We start from the raw sequence: 25913 nt of genomic DNA, 5'->3' as shown, positions 1-25913 counted from the left end.
GATCCTGACAGTGGCGACACGCGGGTCCGACATGTACTAATGGACCGCGGCCGATTTAAGCTACCACCTAGCAAGTGTGGTGTCTGGCGGTGACACCACAGCTGCCTTTATAAATGTCCGTACTTGCGAAAGTGTTTCCGGTGCAGGATTTTATGCACAAATTGACCTCCCGGTTATTATATTATGGGATTGATGTCGCGCGATCTGGTTGGCCAAATCATTCGCTTGAATTGTACAGAGGAGGATGTGCTTTACTGCTGTAAACAAATTATGCCAGCTCTGTGAATAACAAAGCTCCACCCGTCCTCCTCACCCTGTAATATGGTCTTCTACTTTAATGTTACAGCATTTCTGGCATGGGTACTGCCACAGAGGAAGAAGCAGACCGCAATAAAGCTACAGGCAAGTTACTTATTGTGGGCTAAGGTCTTAAAAACATACCCGTCTCCTATCTGCAAGACGTAGAGTTAGAACATGCATTAATTATACATACATAACACTAGTCATTTAGGCGTTGACCACTATATCACAGGGTGTAGTACAACGTGCTCTGGGTTACAGAAGTGCAGACTGACAACTCTGAACATTTATTAATTAAACACATTCCGTTTGCTAACAAACATTTTTAAGAAACAAAGCTTATATGCCAAGGAACAGAGCAAAACAATTTGTTTAAATACGGTAACATAGTAATACTGGTAATTGTTTAGACGGAGGGTGTGTCCACAGGGTACGTCAGTACTTACGTTACATACTGCCCGGCCGTTCGGGATTAGCCGAGCGGTCTAAGGCGCTGCAGCCATGGACTGTGCGGCTGGTCCCGGCGGAGGTTCGAGTCCTCCCTCGGGCATGGGTGAGTGTGTTTGTCCTTAGGATAATTTAGGTAAAGTAGTGTGTAAGCTTAGGGACTGATGACCTTAAGATTTCACAAGTATTTAAACATCTTAACATACTGCCCACTCCGTTAAAGGCTATGTAAGAAAATAACTCGGTCCACCTCAAAAATTAACAATACTATCATGGGCCAAAACAGAAGTTTACAGTTCTTATCCAGCTAAGTAGCACCTGTAGTTGTTAGCTTCTTTCCAGTCCAATCCCAGATATGGATATTTTAATTCAGTCCCAACTTGCAGTTAAACTCATATGACATGAACATTATTGGGCATATCATGGATGCCTTACAACGTGCTGTTCAGAAGAGATCTCAACCCCTCGTACCCTTACGGATTTATGGACAGCCCTGTAGAATTCATGGTATCAGTCCCTGCAGCACTACTTCAGACATTAGTCGAACCCATGCGACGTTGTGTTGTGGCGCTTATGCGTGCTCGCGGGGACCTTACACCATATTAAGCAGGTGTATCAGTTTGTTTGGCTCTTCAGTGTGTTACTATTATGAAGAGTCGCACTTGTACTCTACAACCCTAAGGCAACCTGACAGACATAAAATAACTTAGAAGACTGAGCTGCTAACCACTTCTTAATAGATTATTTACGAGCCCATCGACAGACCGTGAAGGCACAAGGCAAGTCTACCGACCGCCGTGTTATCCTCTTCCTCGCGGCGTCATGCGGATGCAGTATGAAGGGGCAAGTGTTCAGCACATCGCCATTTCCCAGCTTTTGCAGACTTTCCGGACCGCTGAGCCGCTACTCCTCGGCCAAGTAGCTACTCAGTTCGCATCACAAGCCTAAGTGCACACCGCACCAAAGAAAAAAATTCTTGGCAGTTCTGAGAATCGAACCCGGATCCTCCACATGGCAGCAATCTACACTGACGATATACTATAACGCATAAAAGTATGATAAAAGCAGCGTAGATCGCATGAAATAATTTTATAAAAAAAGATGGCCGGTTTCGATCCATATTTGATCATCTTCAGATCGTTGCTTCTTGCTGACAACTGGAGACGGTGGTATTGAGCCAAAAATGTTCCAGGGTGGCATGTACAGCACCTGCTGCGACTGCTGAAAATTTCAAAACTATGTTTAAAAAATCATAACACATATTTTTTTCCATAGATTCACTGGAAATCGCTGTGTTACAGAATAATAAGCTACAATCGTACAACAAAAGAAACCTCAACGAAGCCAATATGCAATCTCCAGTCTAGGACAGAAGGTAGACTCGATCACTGTCTAAGTTAAGCAAGCCACTATAGGTAATTGAAGAAGCATACTGCTTGTATTTGAAATTCCTTGAAATGGCTTGAATCTATTCACAATAGATTTTTCCATACCGAAAGTTCAGCTGCACTCGCAACACACCGCTTGCAAAGTGCAAAATAGTTGGCCGGAGAAATCCGTGGGCGGGGAGTGTTGTTATATTACCGTGCGTCGCCGGACGCTGTACGGAGTGAGGTTACTGTGTACTGCAGTCAGAACTTCTAGACGTCGAGGCACGGAATCAAAGAGGGCTTCAATATGCTGCTGGGGGACACGCCATCAAGCGATTTTTAGGTGTGTACACAAGGCAATGACAGTGGTTGCAAAAAGATCTGAATGAACAAGTTGCCGACTGACCGTACCCCACTCATGTGCTGTGGGCTTCGTGTCAGGCCAGGGACCAGTGACACCCGCCACTCTTCGAAGAAGGCTCGCACGTTCCTCACACCATGTGACCGGGCCTTGCGATGCTGAAACAACGAATTTGGAGCTGCCTGCAGTAAGGGCAGCACCTTGGGTTCTAATACCTCCCAGATGTAACGGTTACTGTTCAGATATGTAGCAGGCGAGATCAGACGTTATAGCCAATGTCACCCAAAACCACTGAACTTCGCGTCTGGCCATTAAGCCGCTCAACCATTCCGTTCGCTACAGTTTGCTACGCGTCGGTCTCACTACATCCAAGATTTCAGGGTCGTGTGGCGCTGGAAAGTGGGGTGGTGTCCAATATCATACTTGAGCTCCATAACTACCCTGCTACATTTCGATTCAGTATCAGATTAATTTACACTTGCGCGTTATACCTTATCAACGCAATTTAAAATATGTAACTAGCTATTGTATATCCAAACCTTGGAAATTGACTATCTATATTAAAATCATACCAACATTGATTCACAGAATAAATTGTACTTTATACTTTGCATATAAAGTGCTCCAGTTATAATTTGAAATTATGTTTTAAAACAAATAACTATCTGTTCACAGACATTTGGAGACCTTTCTGTCTGTAATCTATACTTTGTTATGTGAAACCATACGTGATTTAGTTTCCAGAAAGCAACAAAAGCAGGTCGTGGAGAATTGCCTATTGCAACTGTCAAAAAATGAATAATACAGAAAAGACATAATACACTCCTGGAAATTGAAATATGAACACCGTGAATTCATTGTCCCAGGAAGGGGAAACTTTATTGACACATTCCTGGGGTCAGATACATCACATGATCACACTGACAGAACCACAGGCACATAGACACAGGCAACAGAGCATGCACAATGTCGGCACTAGTACAGTGTATATCCACCTTTCGCAGCAATGCAGGCTGCTATTCTCCCATGGAGACGATCGTAGAGATGCTGGATGTAGTCCTGTGGAACGGCTTGCCATGCCATTTCCACCTGGCGCCTCAGTTGGACCAGCGTTCGTGCTGGACGTGCAGATCGCGTGAGACGACGCTTCATCCAGTCCCAAACATGCTCAATGGGGGACAGATCCGGAGATCTTGCTGGCCAGGGTAGTTGACGTACACCTTCTAGAGCACGTTGGGTGGCACGGGATACATGCGGACGTGCATTGTCCTGTTGGAACAGCAAGTTCCCTTGCCGGTCTAGGAATGGTAGAACGATGGGTTCGATGACGGTTTGGATGTACCGTGCACTATTCAGTGTCCCCTCGACGATCACCAGTGGTGTACGGCCAGTGTAGGAGATCGCTCCCCACACCATGATGCCGGGTGTTGGCCCTGTGTGCCTCGGTCGTATGCAGTCCTGATTGTGGCGCTCACCTGCACGGCGCCAAACACGCATACGACCATCATTGGCACCAAGGCAGAAGCGACTCTCATCGCTGAAGACGACACGTCTCCATTCGTCCCTCCATTCACGCCTGTCGCGACACCACTGGAGGCGGGCTGCACGATGTTGTGGCGTGACCGGAAGACGGCCTAACGGTGTGCGGGACCGTAGCCCAGCTTCATGGAGACGGTTGCGAATGGTCCTCGCCGATACCCCAGGAGCAACAGTGTCCCTAATTTGCTGGGAAGTGGCGGTGCGGTCCCCTACGGCACTGCGTAGGATCCTACGGTCTTGGCGTGCATCCGTGCGTCGCTGCGGTCCGGTCCCAGGTCGACGGGCACGTGTACCTTCCGCCGACCACTGGCGACAACATCGATGTACTGTGGAGACCTCACGCCCCACGTGTTGAGCAATTCGGCGGTACGTCCACCCGGCCTCCCGCATGCCCACTATACGCCCTCGCTCAAAGTCCGTCAACTGCACATACGGTTCACGTCCACGCTGTCGCGGCATGCTACCAGTGTTAAAGACTGCGATGGAGCTCCGTATGCCACGGCAAACTGGCTGACACTGACGGCGGCGGTGCACAAATGCTGCGCAGCTAGCGCCATTCGACGGCCAACACCGCGGTTCCTGGTGTGTCCACTGTGCCGTGCGTGTGATCATTGCTTGTACAGCCCTCTCGCAGTGTCCGGAGCAAGTATGGTGGGTCTGACACACCGGTGTCAATGTGTTCTTTTTTCCATTTCCAGGAGTGTATATTTACTAGCAATGCTGCTACTTTTCAGTTGGTGCACTTTAGGCTGTTGAGTGCTCCACACGAAATGTAGCTTCTTTACCAAGTGTCTAGCAAATAATATCCGAATATGTTAAGCCACGTCCATACTGACCGCACCACGACAAACACATTCCTTCCGTTGTCGGTACGTCAAAGGAAGTAGAGCGTTCGCATGCTCTCATTTTGGCCGTCGCTACATTACGCAGTGCACTGCTGAAAATCCAAGAAGTTCTGACAGTCAGCACTAGCTGGCAATAGAATCGCTTTCACTTTCACAATGGCAGTTCACAAATTCATCGTAGTACAGCCAATTTGCTCAACATATTTGTAAATTGTATACACAAACCTTTACGTATTAGTGAAAACCATATCAGTATCCCTACAGTAGTTCCTGATATAGCCACAATATACAGAACGAAGACTTGAATTTATACACGGTGTTTCAAAAGTGATGGTCAATATTCAGAGATATGACAGGAATGATCATTCAAAACAAAAGGTCAAGTAAACATGGGCTCTAAAACGCACACCGTTACACTAGAAGTACCATTTGGGTCATTTTTGACCCATACCCATTTTAACGCAGTTTCTTATCAGTAAAACCGGTTTTCAGACACTATATAGTTTATTGTTCTGCCTCGACATTATTCACGAGATGTTAGAGTATATTATGATACTTTGGGCCGAAAAAAACGTGAAATACGAAGTATTCAGTGGTCGGATGATACGTTATATCAGCGCGGCTTTCCGTTTTCTACGGACTGGCGCCATGAAGACCTACGGAGTGACACTACGAAGCTGCAGAATAACATACTATACAGTGGAGAATCCCTTCGTCCCCTTCTACACTGCTGTCTGGGACACTGCTAACAGTTCTCTTACACGACAGCAGATGTCAGGCGCCTCGCCCTTACGGTAGAGAGCCTGTATAGGGAGATGGTTGGTTGGTTTTGGGGGGATTAAAGGGACCAGACTGCTACGGTCATCGGTCCCTGTATAGGGAGAGAGTGGCCATAGGTGAAGTTGCCCGTGATTGGTTGATTAGCTTTGGCAGAAAAATGGCGCCAAACGACTATCGCTCTTCCTATGTTCGCCGTACTTTTGAGTTGAATTGAAGTTCAGAGGACTTTTGGAAACGATTAAAAGGTATTTGAATTATTGAGACACTTGTTCTGCGTTGTGAATGCATGTTCAGTTTAGTTGTATATCGTTTTTAGTACGTAATTAGCGTTTGCGGTCTTAAATTCGAGTTGAAATAATGAAGCGTTTTGTGATGAAGTCGGTAGGCCTACATGTTTGAAGTAAACACTTTAGTAATAGTACAGTATTGTTTTTGACATCTGTAATTCGTTCTGCAGACGTTCGTAAACGATGCCAGGTTGTGCTGCATTTGGTTGTTCCAATAGAGGCGAAGGTGGATTTCGCATGTTAGCATTTCCACGCAATGAAGAAAGACGAAAGCAGTGGGCAGTAGCAGTCAACAGGGCTGACATAAATCAAACAGCAGCCTTGTGGGAACCAACCAAGTACTCTTATCTATGCGAAGTAAGTCGTTTTTGCTTTTTACTACGTATAAAACAACTTGCTATATACTTAGTTAAATTTGAAAACAGACCAGTAAATTGGCTGTGTGAAAATTATTATAACACATTATTCTTATAAACAAAGGCATGTAACGAATGATTTCGCCATATTGTCTTGTGCTTTTGATTCGGTGAGTGTGGTACTCCACTACTCCACTATTGGCCATTCAAAAGTCCCGCCCGCAGTTTGGCAGAAAAATGGCCGCCGTATCGTTCGGTTGGCCACTCTCTCCCTACACACCTTACGTAACGTCACGACTGACAACTTCTTCACCTCCGTAAAACTGGCAGATGAGCTGAAATAAAAGGGAACAATTTTAGTTGGCGCTCTTCAGAGATCACTCAAGTAGGTCCTTCCTGCTTCGCGAAGTGGAGATGACACATTGTATGCAACACGCTCACAAGTCAGGCGACAATCTTCCCACAGCTTACCAAGGGAAAAAGAAAAAAAAATATCCGTAACCTGAATAGCATGCTTGCTGGATGTCAGATGAATGAGAATACTGAGAAGAAACTTCCAGAAACTGTGAAGTTTTATAATGAAACTAAGGATGGTGTCGATATACACTAGTTCACCAAACCGCTAGACACTGCAGTGTCCGAGCTGATACCCACGAATGACCTGTGTGTGTCTTCTACGATATTCTTGACCTTGCCATGATAAACATTCAAACAATTTTTAAGTTACTTACCTCTAAGGAGATTTCACGTCGGGAGTTTATCCTCAGAGTAGCAGATGACCTTGCTGCCCTCTACAAACTGCAGACACGAGCCAGTCTCCCCTTGCAGGCACTCGATACCGGCGCAGGTCAGTATGGAAAAAGGCGTTGTCAAATCCAGGACTTTATCCCCAGAGTCGCAGATGAGCTTGCTGCCCTCTACAAACAGCAGACAGGAGCCAGTCTCCCCTTGCAGGCACTCGATACCGGCGCAGGTCAGTATGGAAAAAGGCGTTGTCAAATCCAGGACTTTATCCCCAGAGTCGCAGATGAGCTTGCTGTCAAAACGAGGTTACCAGGAAAAAAAAAAAAAAAAAAAAAAAAAAAAAAAAAAAGTAAACGTCAAGAGTATGCTTGAAGTTCAACAAGTATGTGTGCAAAAGTTGCCGAGCAAAAACTCTAGTTGAATGCCTGAATCACAGATTAGGCAATGCTGTCACGTCCTCGTTCTTAAATATTTCCAAATATTTATAATTATAGGCTGAAGTTATTTGTCCTTCTGTTTCAGTTCCTTGATTGCAATAAGCAACAACACATGCAGAACATTTTAGTCACCTGCTGCATTTTAGAATCTTTCACAAATATTTGGTACTTAGCTTATTTTTCTATAAAAGTAAAAATATTGTACTATAATTTTTTGTATCTGTTTCAATATATTTATAAAGAAAAACTTTATAACATTGTTTTACGTACTTGTTTTAACGATGATTGATGAAAGATTTCGGAATTTCTTCTGTAAAATTTGAAATAAAAAGGTTAACTTCTGAAAATTTGTATTTGACAGTGTACTATTCATTTTAGAGACATATTGTCAACACGAAGACACTCAAAACACCACCCAAATACGAATAAAACGGTGGTTTTCTACTGTGGGTAAAAAATGACCCACGTAGTACTACTAGGGGTACGACGAAGTTCGGTACTTCTAGTGTTAAGAGCTATGAGCAATTTTTGATCTTCGATACTGTGAAACAAATCTCTTCTACCGCAAGCTTTTTGCTTTCCAAATTTTGAGAAGTGGTAATATGGACCAAAACAAGAAAAAATGTCCGGTAAACATGTACTCTAAAATGCATACCTCAAGAACTATGAGCAGTTGCTCATGTTTGCTGCTTTGAAATACAACTCTTCTAATGAACAAATACTTATAACTTTTAAGGTACACATTTTGAAGCACATGTTTACTGTTCTGGCGTAGTCACAAGCGCCGGAACGAAGATGCGGAACTCAAGAGCAGAGAAGGCGGTGAGGAAACGGCGGCCAATGATGCGCTGAATTGTACCGCGCCGCGCCAAGAGCGACGTCTGGGGAGGGGATTATAAGCGACGCTCCTGCTAGCGTCGGCCACGCATACCGGCACCGGATCGCAGACGTTAGTTATCAGTGACGTGTGTCGACTTGCCTGAACAGTTCACATATAAAGGACTCTAAATTATATTACATGTCACCCGTCGCTTGTGACTACTACTTGTAAATCCCCAAAGTTAAGTATTGTCAATCGCTTTATAGAAATAAAACTGCTAATGTTATTTGTTTGAATTGTTGTATAGCATTCCAAGAACGTTGCATCCCGTAGGCACCCTATTAGCGACGAGTGAGAAGGACCCCACATTTACTGTACATTTTTCTCTTCTTACGATCCATATTACCACTTCTCAAAATATGCAAAGCAAAGAGCTTGCAGTAGAAGAGATTTGTTTCACAGTATCGATGATCAATAATTGCTCATAACTCTTAAGGTATGCATTTTATAGCCCATGTTTACTTGACTTTTATGTTTCGACTGATCGTTCCTGTCACAGCCCTGAATATTGAAGATCACTTCTGAAACACCCTGTGTATGTAGAAAAGAAGTACATGATGATGATGACCACCACCTCAGTCATACGGACCTGTGGATCAGCACCTTGGACAACATTCAACTGCAAGATAAGTACGTCTACTGGAGTTCTGGTTTTGGGACTCTACATTATTGGTGGGGGCTCGAGATAATGCCAGTTAAAACATATAATAACTGGGTCTCAGGCTCAGGTGGCCCCGGATTTACACCGATATCATGAACTGGATACAGGGCACTATTATCCATCACGTAAAGTTGAATGAATTGAATGCACAGAAATAAACGTCCACTGAGAAAGTATGCATGGTATTTTCTTCATTAAAGACATAATTACGTCTCACAGTCCAACCTGTCCCTGATTTGATTGTTTTCCTTGATTTCTTGGTTAATCTCAAGTTTTGCCCAACTATCCATCGAACAACCAAAAGCTTTTGATACAGTTTTCGCCGGTTCTAGGCGCGCAGTCGGGAACCGTGCGACTGCTACGGTCGCAGGTTCGAATCCTGCCTCGGGCATGGATGTGTGTGATGTCCTTAGGTTAGTTAGGTTTAAGTAGTTCTAAGTTCTAGGGGACTGATGACCACAGCAGTTGAGTCCCATAGTGCTCAGAGCCATTTGAACCATTTGAACAGTTTTCGCTTTAAAAGTCTACACCATGCTGCCATAAAACAAAACTTGTGATAAACCCCAGAACTGTATTTTGTTAGCCACAAATATTTCCATTTTTTTCTGTTGCTGTTCCTCCAGTCATTGTTGCCAACTACTAGTGGCGTTCAGTAACTATTGCAACACGTCGCTTTCATTCGATTGAAAAAATACGGAATTTGTTGTGGGACATTTTTGAATATTTTTCTGTTTCAGACCCTACAGTTTTGTGAAATTTCAATTGGGGGCGGGCCTATACGTAGCCCTCAAAATGGCGCCTGTAACGAAGCCGCGTGCCGCACAGAGACCAGCGATTGAATTTCTTTTGGTGGAAGACCAGAGCATCACAAATTTTCATAGGTGCGTGCAGAATGTCATGAGAGACTTGGCAATGAATGAAAACACGGTGAGTCACTTGGTGAGGCGTCTGTCATCATTACAAGGTCGCACAAACCTGCACGACCTCCCGGGTGCTATCCGGCCGCACACAGCTGTGATTGCCACAGAGTGATGAAACTGTGGACAGTCTCATTCCAGGTCATCGATGGAACACAGTCAAACACCACGCTGATAAACTGGACGTCTCTGTTGGTAGTGCTGATACACACGTCCAGAAATTGGGAAACTCACAGGTGTGTGCCCAGTCGGTTCCTTGCTGTCTAATAGAATATGCTTGCAGATTACGAGGCAGTAAGCAATGTATGGTTGATGCGGAAGTTGTTGGTGCCAGCAAGACGTTGGCTCTAACATCGCTCAGTAGTGTGGTACCATACAGGCATACAGGCCCTACCACCAAGGTAATGTAAGGCCGTTGCGTTAAATAGAAATTATGTTGAAAAATAAGGATTGTCTAGGCAAAAGAGTGGGTAACAATATGATGTATTGGAATCGTGAATAAAACAACCTGCTTTGAGAAAAAATGTGTTACGTTACTTAGTGAGTGCCCCTTGTAACATACGAGGGTTGCCCAGAAAGTAATGCACTACATTTTTTTTCTCAGCCGAAAACAATGCTACGAATGCGGAACGTTACGTATGTATTATTTGAAGTCTCCTGAGTGAGCGGCTGCAGGACAGTTTCAAAATGGCGTCTGTAGGTGATGTACATTATAAGCAACGCGCCGTCATTCAATTTCTCACTGCAGAGAATGAAACTGTGGGGAATATTCACAATCGCTTGTGCAAAGTCTATGGAGCATCTGCTATCGACAGAAGTACAGTTAGTCGCTTGGCACGCAGGGTGAGGTCATCAGAAGGCGGTCCGGCGGAGCTCCAGATTTGCAACAATCGGGGAGACCACCCACGGCTGTCACACCTGACATGTTGCAGCGAGCTGATGTTGCGATTCGCGAGGACACGCATTACGACTCGGCAGTTGGCACTGCATATGTCAATCAGCAAAGGAAGTGTGGATGCAATTATCCGCACTCTTGGATATTCAAAAGTGTGTGCAAGATGGGTCCCGCGGTGGATCAAAAATCGCACAGAAAAAAACGTTTGTCTTGATTTGTTGCAACGTTTTGAAGCTGAGGGGGAGGCCTTCTTGTTCTAGATTGTGACAGGTCATGAAACCTGGCTTCACCGTTTTGAGCCTAAATCAGAACGACAGTCGATGAAATGGAGCCATTCCCATTACTCACAGAAGAAAAACTTGAAAGCAATTGCTTCCGCCGGTAAGGTCATGATCACCGTGTTCTGGGACTTTGAAGGTATGATTCTCAGTGATGTGATGCCAAAAGGTGTTATCATTAATACACTGCTGGCCACCGTAAATGCAACACCAAGAAAGACAAGAGGTAGCACAACAAAATTTATTTTGTAGATAACATGTTGACCAAGTATCAAATGATTACGTTTACAGACGTCTGTGACATGTGGTTCCTGCCAGAATCAGTAGCCAGAGTAACCGCCATTGTTGGAGATCACCGCTGCCACAAGTCTCGGCATTGAGTCAAAGAGACGTTGGATGTGTTCCTGGGGTACAGCAGCCCAAGCAGCTGCCACACGTTGCCAAAGATCATCTGGTGTGGCAGCTGGGGATGTAATCTGGGTCACTCGTTGAGCAACCATGGACCACATGTTTTCTATCGGCGAAAGATCCGGACAGCGAGCCGGCCAGGGAAGCAATTCAATCTGGTTATTGACGAAGAACCTTTGGACAATGCGTGCCACGTGTGGTCGCGCATTATCCTGTTGAAATATGACTGTGGCCGAGCCCTGAAGGTAAGGAAGGACAACTGGCTCCAGCACCTCTGATATGTAGCGCCGGCTATTTAAAGTACCGGCAATACGTACTAGAGGCGTGCGAGAATAATATCCAATACCGCCCCATACCATAATACCCGGTGCAAGACCAGTGTGGCGGTGCATAATGCAGCTGTCCAGCATCCTCTCTCCACGGTGTCTCCACACTCGAATCCGACCATCGTGGTGCTGCAGACAGAAGCGTGCCTCGTCAGTAAAGACAACGTCATTCCATTCTGCCGTCCACATCCGTCTGTCATCACACCATTGGCGACGGAGACGTCTGTGGTTCTGCGTCAATGGTAGACGAAGCAATGGACGTCTTGCGGACAGACCACTCTGCTGTAAACGGCGTCGAATGGTACGCGCAGACACTGGATGATGCGTTACAGACGCAATGTGCTGTGCTATGGTTCGGGATGTCACTGAGCGATCCGTCACTGCCATGCGCACAATTTGCCTATCAGCACGTGCAGTGGTGCACCGAGGTGAATGCGATCGACCACGTCGGTCCGTCGTACCCTCCTGCATCCAACGGTCACATATCCGCATTACAGTTGTTTGGTTTCGTCCAACACGACTAGCGATTTCTCTGTATGATAATCCACAATCTCGGTAAGCCACTATCCTTCCTCTTTCGAACTCGGATACTTGATCAAAAGATGTTCGCTGTTGTCTACGAGGCATAACTGATCGTCTTGTGAAACAACCACAAGGTAAACACACGTGCCGAACGTACACTCGTCGAAATCGCCAAGCCTTAAATGGCGCTATGAGGTGGCGCCACAGGCGCGCGTGATGTGCGTTTGCGCTGAAATTCTAATCAGTTGCATATCTCATCGCTGCAAACTCATGGTGTAAATTTCACTTGATTCGGATGCTTCCTTCAGGGTGTTGCATTTACGGTGTCCAGCAGTGTACATACGAATATGTCAATATATTAACAAAACTCAAGACGCGCTTCTGGCGACTTGGGCGCCACAACCACCCAGGAGATGTTTTGCTGCAACACGATAACGCTCGGCCCCACACAAGTCTGAGGACTGCTGAACACGTCGCAAAACAATATTGGACAGTGTTACCCCATCCACCCTAGAGCCCTGACATGACCCCTCGGACTTCCACTTGTTTGGGCCATTAAAGGATGCTATTCGTGGAAGTTCTGGACAATGAGGAGGTGATTCACATAGTGAATCACTGGCTCCGCCACCAGGAGAAGGATTGGTACAGACAGGGCATACTCGCCCTTGTTTCGCGCTGTACGAAGGCCATAGAATGGGTTGGAGATTACTAGGAAAAATAGGGTGTGTGGATAAAAGACCATTCTTTCGTCTGTGTGATTCTCATTATGTTCCATAAAGTATTGTTGAAGAAAAAAAGTGCGGTGCATTACTTTCTGGGCAACCTGTAACACTACGCTACTGCGCACGATACTTATTAAAGCCTGTACTATAGTAAGTTGACGGGCTTCACCTTATAAGAAAGGATTTTGGTATGTATGTTGACCGCGTGTACCAGAATGGAGGCAAAATCAGACTTTCACTCACTCAGTAACAACAATGATACGTCAAGCAATTCTGAAGTGCAACTACACGTTAGGACGGACAAGAAACAACACAGCAGATGCTACCAATTTGTTAATAAAACGGCCGCCAGCCTAATTAGGCATTAATTGAGTTTCTTCCCTGTACAAGTTGAAGTACGTGTATGCAAAACAACACGTAATAACACTGCATAATATGGTAAATTTTAAAACCAGAAAATCTACTGAACTAATAATTTCACTTTCTGTACTAATATGAACAAGCCATAAATACACAACAATACACTATAATGTTTACTACGAACTTCGTACTGTCTATTGATCTGATTAAAATCGGGCATAGGTTACCCTAGAAATAGCACTTTCGAAACACACATACAATGTCAATTTTGAAAAAGGTAAAACACTAATAAATTTTGGTTTTATATTGACTTTAACTTTGCTGGTCAAATCAGTTCAGTACACTTCAGAATTTACATGAATAGAAAAGAAAAGGGGGGTGGGGACCCTGAAACTGTTATGATCACTGTACAGAAATTTTTGATTATCGAAATCGTTAAGCACTCAAGATTTCCAATATATGAGTTACTACTCTTTTTGTCTTATTTCTTGCTCATTTAACTACCATTATTTTTGTCTCAAATTAATTAGCCTTCATTACTAAACCAATTTCAACATTATCTTCCAACTTTGTCAGACCTATATTATTTACCTATATATTCATTAACAACAAAGTTCTTTAAACATCATTCTAACATAGATAGGTCTGCAGGTAATTATTATTAACATAAACTTTAAATCTTCATCTGGGGACACTCGGATTGCACAACATGTGGAAAGGATCCTGTCTAGGTTAATGATGAGGATAATTAAATGATAGGACAATTCTGGTAAAAGTTAAGTTGTTATTGAACAGTAAGGAACAAAAGTAACACTGGTCCACACGAATACAGTACTCAAAGATTCAACCTGTTCGTATCGATGCGGCGGTTGGCGGGCGGCGAGATGGCGAGGCGCAGAGCACACATACAATCACAGCTATGGCTCTTGATGTATCGGCACTTTACTTCTTCACAGCGTCGCAATATTTTTCCATTTAGTGCCTATGTAATTTTGCCATGCTGTATAGTCGTCGGAAACGGCACATCCGAGGCTCAATGAAACTACGTCTTCCAGGAGAGCCTCCTCGATCCAGAACGTGTTACTTAGACCGATGCCCAACTCCGACTACCACTGCTGAGCCCGTTATGCCGTGCCGCGCCCGTGTGCATTTTCCCGCGCTCGCCTGCCATCCACCTTTTACCGCTCCCCTACAGACAGGGTATTCACCAAAGGTTTTGCACTCCACATATCCTAAAACATTGCCTACGTATGGACCAGGCGCACAATTACAACTTTAACATCTTACAACAGTTTCAACATTTCTTACATTTCCATTTTGTTATAATATTGCTTGCAATTTGACATAAACATTAATATTCACATCGAAAATTGTTTACAGTTCCTTTAACATAATGGCATGAAACCAAAAAGAAATAAAATCAGAACATCGATTATACTAATTTATCGAAAAACAGAAGCAAAAATTATTATATGTACAATAGTATAACGTTGTTGTTTTTACAAACCCTCGTAAAACAAAGACTCATCAGTTGGTTCTGTGTCTTCACTGGTAATTTATAGAATTTTCTTTTCGAATGTGGTCTGTGTACTTTATTTTAATTTTTGTAAGCAATTTCCTGCTATACTTTTCAACTTGCTCTCATAACTTCTTCAATCAGTTGCTAATGTTCATCTGACCGGTTGTGAAACCGTGTGTCGCTGTGACAGGAACACGTGACATCTTTGGTGCTCTAGTGTCGATCTTACCTGCCTTGCGTTCGTCTCTGGCCAGTTGCTGGTGGTTCAGAGGACGCCTGGCCACGAGATGGCGCATGTAAGCAGTGTCGGACGAGGATATAGGACTGTGATCGGCTAGCAATGAGGAAGTGACTTCCTGGTAGGAGTGGGTCGTTGTAGGTCCGGGTTTACCGAAGAAGTGTGAGTGTTCCGCTTCGTTGAGCATAGCTGGAATATAGCGGGCTGGTCTGTACAGTGTTAGGAGTGCCAACACGCCAGTTGGAGTTTGTCAGCTTCTTGGGAAAACCTTTCGATACGCAAGATCACATAAATTAGACGTCACTGTTGACAACCGGTTCAGATAGTTGTAACTCCGGTTTTCTGGTATAGCGTATTTGCATTAGAAAGATGACCTATCATGATTTAAGAAAAAATATTTCAGAAAAAAAAAGTTGTTTGTAATTAAAAATACAGAACTGGAAACTGTACATTTTTGTTATAAAACGAGTTCCATTGTGAGTTAGTACCTCATGCCGTGTTGCCTTATGGTGGACAAAATACTACACGTTATACAGAAGTTTGCCAAAAATAAAACGGTATACGACAGAGGTAATCTCAAAATCTACCTGTCAAGCATGTTCTAATAGGAACTTCTGAAGGAGACTGTGAAAATGCATCGAAACCGAAACCGATTGTCAACAATGAAAACTAAGTCACGCTGTATTAGTTACTGACAGTTTTTTCCCATGGAAAACAAAGAGCCGGCCGCGGTGGTCTAGCGGTTCTAGGCGCGCAGTCCGGAACCGCGCGACTGCTACGGTCGCAGGTTCGAATCCTGCCTCGGGCATGGATGTGTGTGTCGTCCTTAGGTTAGTTAGGTTTAATTAGTTCTAAGTTCTAGGCGACTGATGACCTGAGAAGTTAAGTCGCATAGTGCTCAGAGCCATTTGAACCATTTTTTTTTTAAACAAAGATCACTCTTTATAAGTTATGAACATGAGAAAATTCTGTCAGCTACTCGATCGTTGAAGGAAGTTTGCCTGCTGTTGCGTGCCCACGTTGTGGACTATAATGAGGAGGCCTGTCGGTAATGCGCAGTACTCTTTTCCCAACCTGTGTGTGTACCTCTACACCCTGGTTCCTTTTGGGCCTACTAGATATTGTGTTGTTCATTCGGCCCGATGTTGTGAGCCATAGGGGCTCGTTAAGTGTTTTGTATTTTATTAAAGTAGTGTTCACCGTGAATAGAAAATGATCAACGGCGTCAATGGTAGAAGGGGACATATGTCTCAACGGCAGAGAGGGAGGAAGAACCGAATTTCAGATCCACTTTGCGTCTGACTTGGATTGAGCGGCAAAGTATTCAGCGTCTGTTTACCTAGTAGACACGGCTGCACACCTTATGTTCCAGGAACTAGCAATGCCTGGTCCTAAACTCCCAGTGGGAGCACTGGACAAATCTTCGATTACGAGCAATTGTGATTCTAGAGAGCAACAACAGAATTACCCCAGTGGTAACCAATCCACCCATTAAAGGATGACAACTAGGTCTGTGGATTCTGGGGGCCCTGGGCTACCACAATCACACACAAAGTCGGAGTTCTGTGGCAAACTACCACCAAAGAGACCCACTTACATCGGGACCTTCAACATCAACACCTTACGACAACCAGGTAAACTATACATCTTAACATCAGAATTAGATCGACAAAAGGTACAGATACTAGCTCTTCAGGAAACACACTTTACGGATGAAAACTCACTAGACTACGGTAATTACCGTAGCTTCAAAAGTAAAACAGACGAACGAATACGAAGAGGTGGCACACCACTCCTGGGTATGGCATTTGTCTTTCATAAGAGCATAGTTGATTCGATTAAAGAAGTCACCCCCATAAGTAATAGACTAATGACAATGCGCATACAATGTGCAAACAAAAATACACACTAATTAATGTACATGCGTCCACGACCACTGAAAATAAGAGAGATCTGCAGAAGGTAGAGCAGTTCTGGTCTAAACTCGAGAAGATTATGGCAGTAGTCCCCAAAGAATACACAAAGATATTACTAGGCGACTTCAATCCCCAGTTTGACAGGGAAAATGAATACCAAAAGACCGTAGGCAAATTCCCGGCCCATAAATTCACTGTGCCAACAGAACAATCTGAAAATAATGTCCATCTCCCTGAGGAAACATCCTCGAAAACAGAAGACTTGGAGATCCCCTATACAGTCTCTCGGAGAATATCAGATCGACCACGTGGCCATCACACACTCTTCACAGAAGGAAATTCATGACGTGCAAGTCCGAAGAGGAGCCAACGTCGACTCTGATCACTATCTAGTGCGGATCAAAGTGAAATTTACTTCGAAAAGAATCCACCACAAGAAAACTCATCTTCAAAAATTCGACACCAAAAAGATCAAAGAAAGCAACATAAAAGAAGAAAGGGAAAAGGAAAAGGCAGGCACCTGGCATCAATTCCGTAACAAGATAATCAAGGGAGCCAAAGAGGCAGTACCATTGAAGAAGAATACGGAACACTCGGGGTGGGACTCTGCATGTGAAGAAGCACTGGAAGAACGAAAGAGTGCTTTCCAGAAATATAACTCTAAGAAGTCACTGGAGACTCAAAAACATTATCTTCAGACCAGAAAGGAAGCCTCAAAAATTATCAGACAAACAGAGAGGAGGCACATTAAGGACCAGTTTGACTCGATAGAAAAATATTTCCGAGATCACAATACTCGAGGCTTTTACAGGACGTTCGTAGGGAGGATTCTAGGATACACCCCTCTGAACTTACGTTTCAGAAAAACAGACGGCAAACTCGCGCTGACCAACCGAGATAATTGTAGAGAATTGGCTTGATATTTCTCAGAGCTACTCAGTTGCCAGGAGCCCTCATCAAGATTGCCCAAAGAGACTCCCGCACAAGTAAACCCAGAATCTCCACCACTACCAAAGAAGAAATCCATAGACGCATCTTCAGACTCAAGAATGACAGGACATCTGGAGAAGATGGTATTGCTGCAGAACTATTGAAGAACATAGGCCCAAATACACTTGAGGAGCTCACATAAATAATCTGGAAAACGGAGAAAGAGCAATTTCTCTCCTTGAATTCTCCTACAAAATTCTATGCGACTGCCTTCTTCAAAGAACACAACAGCTTCAAAACAAAACTGGTGACTATCAAGCCGGTTTACGACCGGGGCGTTCTTGTGTTGAACAAATTTTCAATTTGAAGATGCTATTGAAATATAGAGCCACCGGAAGCTCTCCGATCGTCTGTATGTTCATCGACTTCAGGAAGACATATGCTTCGGTCGCTCGACAGTCCCTCTTTAACGTCTTAGAAGAACAAGGACTTGATCGAAAAACATTAACACTCATTACGGAAAACGAGTGTGCGACAAGGTGATGGATTGTCACCACTGCTCTTCAGCCTCGTTCTGGATAAAGTCATCCGAGAATGGGAGAAAGAGTTGAAAACCCAGAACCATTAGAAACCCATTCAACTCGGACGAAAGAATGATGACATCAAGGTCAGTTGTTTAGCTTTCGCAGACGACCTAGCGATACTAGCGGCCTGCGAAAATACAGCGATCAGACAGATTGAAGTCCTCAAGGAATGCGCTGAGAAACCTGGACTACAAATTTCATTCGAGAAGACCAAGTTCATTTGCACTAAATTCGACATTCAGGAACTGAACACAAAATACAGCAGATCAACCGAGTTCCACACTTCAAATATCTCGGTGACATCATAGAACCAACAGGGTTGGAAAAGGAAGCACAGAAAGGACGGTTACAAAAGCTCAAACGAACATATGGGAGAACGCGTGAAACCTACAACAAGAAACGTGTGTCCATTAATACAAAGATCAAACATTATAATACAGCGATTAAACCTGAAGTTCTGTACGCGAGCAAAAGGTTGGTACTTACTAGAAAAGGCGACCTGGAGAACATCTTGAAGGAGGAAAGAAAGATCATGATGAAAATACTGGGACCAGATAAAACAGGAGAGGGGTACAGACTCAAATCGCGCAAAGCAACAGAACTGTCCAACCTTGCCGCAGATATTAGGAAACGAAGGCTGAAATTCTACGGACACGTTCATAGACGCCCATCTTCAAGGCTAACTCACAATACTGTGACATACACTGCAAAACTGAAGAACATTCCATGGTTAGAGGAAGCTAAATATGACTTGGAAAAGTCACGGATAGGAACATCGGACAAACTAGACAGGAAACGTTACTGTCAAAAGATAAATAGATGGGTAGTAAAGCCAGAGAATGAAATCTATAAAAGATCATGGACCAAGTGGTCGGAAGAAAGCACATAGCGAAAGAATGAAAGCTATATGGGCTATTAGAAAGGCGAATCATAAATGTAATGCGTGATCCGACAGGGTTCATAAGCACATAATAATAATAAAGTAGTGTTCAAAATACCTAATCTTGAGGTTAACAAATTATGTACCTAACGTATTGTCTTGTATCCCTTATTTTACGAAAGTAAGTTTTATTAAATGCTTGCCAGATCTTAGCTCATTGATGGTTCTGGTATTTAATAATAACAGTGTTTAGTGCTTAGTCCTTGACCATTTGGTGTAATTCATTCGCCTTCAATGCTTTGGTTGGTATACTGTTTAACACGTTCAGTGCTTGTCAAACTTATTTTACGGTTTGGTTTTATATTTATCTAGAATGGTGTAATTCTTCCTGTATGTGTCTTACAGGATAGATTAGACATTATTTAACGACTTATTTATCAAGATCCTCATTGAAAGTTTCAGTCGATCTGGTGACATTTATCAAACGATTTTGTTCTACATCCGTCGAAAAGATATCTATTTCGGTAAGGCAGCAGGCCAGCTAATTAGTCAAGTCGATACTACTTGTCATTTTCTATTTCCAGAACTCGTTGCCTGTGTCATAATTACCTGCTTATTTGTTCATTTACGGCTGCCAGCCAACGGACTTAGTTGACTCCGTCTCTACGTTTGGACTGCTTTGTCGCTGTTGATTTTCCTGTAAGCTTTGAAATTAAGTGCTTTCTTGCTGTGGTGTTTTATAAGACAATTGTATAGGATTTCTTACACACCTCGTTTGAGTAAATCTAACCGATACCGTGTAGCGTTTTCGTTGATGTTTTGGTCGGCCACTGCGCTGAAACAGCTTTCTATGCTTAAGCTTAAGATTCTCCAAAATAGTTATCAGTTTCTGTAAATCCTGAAGCACTTCAAAAAAATGGTTCAAATGGCTTTGAGCACTATGGGACTTAACTTCTAAGGTCATTAGTCCCTTAGAACTTAGAACTACTTAAACCTAACTAACGTAAGGACATCACACACATCCATGCCCGAGGCAGGATTCGAACCTGCGACCGTAGCGGTCCCGCGGTTCCAGACTGTAGCGCCTAGAACCGCTCGCCCACCCCGGCCGGACTGAAGCACTTCCACCAATTTTAAAATCGTTACATGGCTGCCAGCCATTGTATCTGTTACTCTATATTTGTCGTAAACGTTATTAAGGCTCCTTGTAGTGTAATTCGTCCACTAAGTTTGGTCAGTCTCACTGACTGGTATTTATGGCCGAGGTACCATGTTCCTTAATGAAAACTGCATGTAATGTTGCATTACCTGGGGTGCCTTCACCGTGGTAAATATTTGTTATTCTGCCTTAACCCGTTTGCGCAATTGCTAAGAATAATTTTTCAACGTGTCTTGACCTATACCTCCTTGTTAAACACTTGTGTGGTAATTGGTTAATACTTTAAATTATTTCAGCTTCTCCGAGGAAGACTCCTATCATTGCACAGTTCCTAAAATTAATTGTTTGTTTGATATTGACCTGTGAATCTTTGTAAATCACTTGTGCAGTAACTGTTTGAAACTTTATCTCGGCTTCGCCAAGAGACATTGTTGGGCCTTAAGTGCTTTATGCAGTTTCTTAGTATAGTCAGTTGATGTTCTTGACTTATTAATTAACGTGAAACACCGTAGGGGGGTTAATAATTTTGTAGCGATTGCTTAGTTCTTGAATCATTTGATGATATAATTTTGGCCGAAAATTGTTGTTTCTAACGATTATTTCAAGTGTATATTTAACTGCGTGTTTTTACATTTTAAATGGTTATATTTCTCGTGTTAATAAATGTCTCTCGTATATTCTTTACTTTGTGTCTCAGTACCTTCCCACTCCGCATCTAGCTCCCTACCACTACAAAAGTAGAGGAAATTCTTCTATTAGTACATGTTATTTATTCGGTTACCAGTTTAAAGATCAGAAAATTAGTTTCAAGGTGCTCAGAATAGTTAGGTAATCCACCTCCATGACTCACTTTCAACCAACAACAACCCCTCTCCTGATTCTTTAAAGAGTCGGACTCCCATGCTTCAATCAGCTTCAAACTTCTGATAACATATGAGCTAATGTGGTGAATATTTGAAGTTAAGCATGTAAAACCTTCATGGTATCTCATTGTTTACGACGTCATACCACCTGAACTACGTGCCGTTATTTTGGAGTCATCAGTCTTCTGACTGGTTAGATGCGGCCTGGCACGAATTCCTCTCCTGTGCCAACCCCTCCATCTCAGACTAGCACTTACAACCTACGTCCTCAATTATTTACTGGATGTATTACAATCACGGACTTCCTCTACAGCTCCTACCCCCTACAGCTCTCTCTAGTACCATGAAACTTATTCCCTAATATCGTAACGGATGTCCTATCATCCCGTCCCTTCTTCTTGTCAATGTTGGAATACATTCTTTTCCTCTCAGATTCTCAGCAGAACTTCCTCTTTGCTTATCTTATCAGTCCACTTAGTTTTTGTTGTGTCTATTTCAGAAAGCATAGACACAATGAGGTAGCTAGGTGCACGCTAAACTAACGCAGACGGGCTTGAAGTTCTGGAACATGAGACTTATTAATGAATAAGAGGAAAAGTACGTAGATGCGTTTAATACTTATCTTTATTCTCTTGTTGGAATACATCTCTCTTGAATATTAGTACGCTATTAGCATTGATACAAATGGCGCCTTGCTAGTAGTAGCTATGGATTAAGCTGAAGGCTATTCAATCTGTCTCTCGGCAAATGAGAGGAAGGCTTCGTACGTCTGGTCGCAAGCTATGTCGTCCGTACAACTGGGGCGAGGTCTAGTCCGTGTCTTGTGACCTGCCATGTGGTGGCGCTAGGTTTGCGATTACACAGTGGCGACACGCGGGTCCGACATGTACTACAGGACCGCGGCCGATTTAAGTTACCACCTAGCAATAGTGGTGTCTGGCGGTGAAACCACAGTTTTCAGCATTCATCTACAGCATCATACCTGAAATGATTCTATTCTCTTCTGTTCCGGTTTCCTCACATTCAGTGTTTTACTACCATAGACTTATGTGCTCCAAACGTACATTCTCAGAAATTTCTTCCTCAAATTGAGACCTATGTTTGACTCTAGAAGATTTCTCTTGGTCAGGAATTCCCTTGTTGCCTGTGCTAGTCTGCTTGTAATGTCCTACCTGCTCTGTCAATCATGGGTTACTGCGTAGGTAACAGAATTCCTAAACTTCATCTAATTCGTGACCATCAATCATAATGTTACGTTTCTCACTGTTCTCATTTCTGCTGCTTCTCGTTATTTTCGTCTTTCTTCGATTTACTCTCAATCCGTATTCTGTGCTCATTAGACTGTTCATTCCATTCAGCATATTTTGTGACATTGCTTCATCGATGTACAGGTTGCACAGTAAGACTCCACTTCACTTAAACCGAGCACTTGTTTCTCATTAGTCTCTCTTGGCTCTTGCACAATTGTATATTACCCATCTCTCCCATCTTGCACCACTTGGCATTCTCGGACGCTTTTTCCAGGTCGACATTTCGTATCAACGTGTCTTGGCTTTTCTTTAGCCTTGCTTCCATTATCAACCGTAACGTCAGAACTGCTCCTCTGGTGCCTTTACCGTTCCTAAAGCCAAACTGTTGATGTAGAAAATGCTCATTTTTCTTTTCCATTCTCCTATATACTAATCTTGTCGTAAACATGAATGTATGAGCCGTTAAGCTGATTGTGGGATAATCTTTCTCTAGTCAGCTTTTTCAGTCTTCGGAATTGTCTGGATAATATTTCTCCGATAGTCGGATGGTATATTGCCAGATTCATACATTCTACGCCCCACCGTGAATAGTCGTCTTGTTACCACTTCCCACAATGATTTTAGAGATTCTGATGGAATATTATCAATACCTTCTACGTTTCTGGATGTTAAATCTTCCAATATTCTTTTTTACTCTGATTCTTATAATGGATCCCGAATCTCTTTCGTATCGACTCCTGTTTCTTCTTCAGCCACATCATATGGGTGTTTCCCTCATAAGGGCCTTCAAGTACTCCTTCCACCTATCTGCCCTCTCCTCTTCATTTGATATTGGAGTTCCCATTGCACTTTTAATGTTACCTCCCTTGCTTTTAATGGCACCGAAGATTGTTTTGACTTTTCTGCATGCTGTGTCAGTCCTTCTGGAAGTCATTTAGTTGTCAATTTCTTTGTCTTTTTCATGCAGCCATTTCATCTTAGCTTCCCTGCAACTCCTATTTATTACATTCCTAAGCAACTTGTACTTTCGTATTCCCGAATTTCCCTGAATACTTTTGTATTTCCTTCTTTCTTGGATCAACTAAAGTCTCCTCTTTGGTACCTATGTCTTTCTTCCCAACTTCTGTGATTGCCCTTTTTGAGAGATGTCCATTCCACTTCAAATGAAATGCCTACTGAGTTATTCCTATCGCAGTATGTATAGTTTCAGGGAACAGTAAGCGTGTTTCTTCATTCCTTAGTACTTTCGTATCCCTCTTGTTGTGTATTGATTCTTCCTGAATAGTTTCTTAAACTTCAGCTTACTCTTCATCCCTACTAAATTGTGATCTGTGTCTATATCTGCTCATGCGCACGACTTACAATCCAGTGTCTGATTTCGGAATACGTAATCTAATTGAATTCTTTCCGTATCTCCCAGCATTTACCAAGTATACCGCCACCTTCTGTGATTCGTGAACAGCGTATTCGCTATTACTAGCTGATATTTATTGCAGAGCTGAATAAGTCCTCCTCTCTCATTTCTAACACCACATCCATATTCTCCCGCAATCCTTTCTTCTACTCCTTCCCCTATAACCGCAGTCCAGTCACCCAAGACTACTAGATTTTACCTCACCTTGCGTACTGAATTACCCGTTCTTTATCCTCATATATTGTCTCTATCTCTTCGTCTTCAGCTTGCGACCTTGGCATGTATGCCTGAACTACCCTTGTTGCAGTTATTTTGCTATCGATTCTGATGACAACAACTCTTTCACTGAACTGTTCACAGTAACAAATTCTCTGACCTTCCTTCCTATTCATAACGTACTCCCGCTATAACGATGATCTTACCCTATACTCATCTGACCAGAAATCCTTGCCTTCTTTCCATTTCACTTCACTGACCCCCATTGTATCTGGACTGAGCTTTAGTATTTACCTCTTCACATTTTCTAGCATCCCTATCACGTTCAAGCTTCTGAAATTCCACCCTCCGGTTCGTATAACGTTATCCTTTCGTTGGTTTTTCAATCTTACTCTCATGGTAACCTCCCCCTTGGTAATACCGTCTCTGAAATCCGAATGGTGGACTATTCAGAAATATTTTGCCAGTGGAGAGATCATCATGACATATTTTTAATTACAGGCCACATGTCCTGTGGATACACGTTATGTGTCTTTAATGCAGTGGTTTTCATTCCCTTCTGCATCCTCATGCCATTAATCATTGCTGATTCGTCCGCCTTTAGGGGCAGTTTCCCACCCCAAGAACAAGCGAGTGCCATGTACCTCTGTCCGCTCCTCTGCCTTCTTTGACAAGGCCGTTGCCAGAATGAGGGGTGACTTATGCCGGACGTCTTCGGCCGCCAATGCGGAATATCAATCAAAATTTAGGCAGTCGCGGGATTCGAACCCGGGACCGAGGAAGTTTTGACGCTATCCCTAGACGACGGATTCTCCAATGAAATAATTTTACAGACACATTCAGTTGTACTCGTGTGTGTGTGTGTGTGTGTGTGTGTGTGTGTGGATACTGTGTGCAAAATGTGTTGCGAACAGAACAGAGGTAATGATACGGCAGTTTTACTGGAAGATCAGCGAAAATTTAGTAATTGATAAACTTTCCTCCTTTCCTAAATTTATGGGGAAGGTGGGGTGTCAGATTAGGAAGGTTTCGAAAATTTTTTAAGGTTGTATGTAAAAGTTGTTGTAGTCGCTAAGGCCACTCATTCGCAAATGCTAGATTTATAATGTCTGGGTAGTTTGCGCGTCATGACTAACAATGCTTCATGACATATTACCAGTTTCCAACTTTAATACTATGTATTAAACCTTTAACGTCATTTAATACCAATTAAAGAGCAGATTAGCGCATCATAATATATTTTAAAGTTCGAAAATTAACTGTGTGAAATACGGAAAATCAATTTTTTGGTGCCCCTGGTGGTGACTTCTGTAACTAGCTGCCTGCAACTGGAATTTGGTGACCTGATGACCGACAAAGCTATCTAGTAAGACAGATTCCGAAATTTCAACTTTTCTGTGAAGTGCATTGGAATCTCGTAAGTGTGACGTATATTTGAATGTTACCGTAGAGTGAATTAATGTGTTGATTCTCGAGACTTTTAGTACGTATTTTCTTAAAATTGAATGA

This window comes from Schistocerca nitens, chromosome 2 (assembly GCF_023898315.1).
Source record: "Schistocerca nitens isolate TAMUIC-IGC-003100 chromosome 2, iqSchNite1.1, whole genome shotgun sequence".
Lineage (NCBI taxonomy): Eukaryota > Metazoa > Arthropoda > Insecta > Orthoptera > Acrididae > Schistocerca > Schistocerca nitens.
The sequence above is the reverse complement of the archived record's forward strand: the minus strand, read 5'-3'. Positions refer to the sequence as shown.